The sequence below is a fragment of the Helianthus annuus genome, chromosome 16 (assembly GCF_002127325.2).
Source record: "Helianthus annuus cultivar XRQ/B chromosome 16, HanXRQr2.0-SUNRISE, whole genome shotgun sequence".
In the NCBI taxonomy this organism is placed as follows: Eukaryota; Viridiplantae; Streptophyta; class Magnoliopsida; order Asterales; family Asteraceae; genus Helianthus; species Helianthus annuus.
In genome coordinates, this window is record NC_035448.2 from 14139519 (window position 1) to 14141749 (window position 2231).

Sequence of the window (2231 nt, forward strand, 5' to 3'; positions counted from 1 at the left end):
AAATCATAAGTGCCCCTTAATACTAATCAATAATTACAATTACTACCATCAAGTAATTGTCGGGGACTAGTTATGTCATATTGGTAATGTTACCAAATGATCCCTAAGGCCACATCAACGGGTTATTTCTAGCAGTTTCAACTTGACATTAATAATGCATTTTTGTATGGGTCTATTACCGAGGATGTGTATATGTCTTTGCCTCAGGGATATTACTCAGAAAATGAAACAAAAGTGTGTAAGCTTGTTAAGTCTCTTTATGGACTAAAACAAGCACCTAGGAAGTGGAATGAAAAATTAACAAATGTGTTGTTAAGTGTTGGTTTTGTTCAAAGTGTTTGCGATCATTCTATGTTTATTCTGTCTAGGTCTGATGTGTTTATAGTTTTACTTGTTTATGTTGATGATATTGTTATAACAGGGAACAACAATGAAGAAATAAACAACATAAAAGAGTTCTTAAATAAAAATTTTCAAGTTAAAGATTTAGGTGTTTTGAAATATTTTCTGGGTATAGAGGTCTTGTATGATAAAAGTAGTATCTGTCTGAATCAGCATAAGTATTGTCTAGAGCTTTTGAATGAGTTTGGATATTTAGGTTGTAAACCTGTCCAAACTCCCATTGAACAGAGTCATGTTATAGCTGCTAAGACCAATAATGCACAAGAAAAGTTTGAGAATATAACTGGATATCAAAAGTTAATTGGGAAGTTGATTTACCTGTCTTTAACTAGGCCGGATATTAGTTATGTTGTTCAGTATCTGAGTCAGTTTATGCATGCACCATTGGAAATACATTTGCAAGTTGCATTAAGGTTATTAAGGTACCTAAAGTTGTCACCTGGGAAAGGTTTGTTTTTTAAAAAAGGTGAAAATTTTGGGTTAAAGTGTTATGCTGATTCGGACTAGGCAAAGTGCTTGGTCACAAGGAAATCTGTGACTGGTTTTTGCATTTTCTTAGGAGATTCTTTGATCTCCTGGAAAAGCAAAAAACAAAGTACTGTGTCGAGATCCACTGCAGAAGCTGAATACAGGGCTATGTGCTCTGTTACGTGTGAGTTGTTATGGATAATGAATGTTTTAAAAGAGTTAAAAGTTGATATTGCTTTACCAGTTAAAGTGTTTTGTGATAGTCAGTCTGCTATTTCAATAGCAGAAAATCCTGTTTTCCATGAACGAACCAAGCATTTCGAAATTGATCTACATTTTTTGAGAGAAAAAGTGGCAGCAGGTGTGATTGAACCTGAGAAAGTTGATTCTGAACATCAACTGGCTGATGTGTTCACAAAGGGGTTGAGTATTACTCAACATGAGTTTTTTTGTGACAAGTTGGGTCTTGTTGACTGGTTTCACATTTGAATGATGGGGGGGGGGGTGTTAAATATTATCATTCATATGTTAAGAGTTATTTATTAAAGTTTGTTACAAAATAAACTAAAGTTGTTACAAGTGGTTGTGCAGGTATAACGAGTTTAAGGACTTGAATGGTATTTTCTTGTAAAGTTGAGGACTGCGATCAACTTCAGCATATGTTCAGGGTGTTTGGTGTTATGTTTGAGGGTCTTGGATGTAATATTAGAAGAGACTAATATAAAAGAGTCTCTTATATCAGTTCTCGATATCTACCCTCTCACAATTATTGTTCATCTCTCCCTGGTTCTGTACAGGCGATTAGAGTGGCAATTAGGGTTTCACTGGTTCGTCGTTGTCGCTGTAATCAACTGTTGTCTGAGTGATCGTTGTTGTTGTCTTCAGTTGCTGGTGTCTTTAGTCGGAGCTATTTTAGCTGATAGTCTAGTGATTTCTTGTAGAAATCACGGTTGTATTTCAGAGAACTTGTTATCTCTGTGTATATTGTTGGTTTGTTTCGTTTTTGTCAGCCAACAGATCTTACTGATCTGTTGTAATTGTTCATTGTATTACACAGATCTCATCTTCTTGAGATCTAGGGTTTGGTGCGGGAGTTTTTTGGGTTGGCTAAACATAATAAAAGTTTTCCGTCACTGTTTTGCCGCTACGTTTATGTTGATTGTTCAGTTTTTTGTTCTTGTTCTAGTTCATACGATCGTTTTGTACAGTTACGCAGACCTTTTTTAATGAAAGGTTTTCGAGAAAACAAACACATTGCAGACTCAAAAGTCTACGCGTGTTCTGCGTTATGCAGCCATAAGAGTTCTTGAATAGCTTTTTCACAAAGAAAACAAACACCCCCACCGTATTAGCGTGTGGGT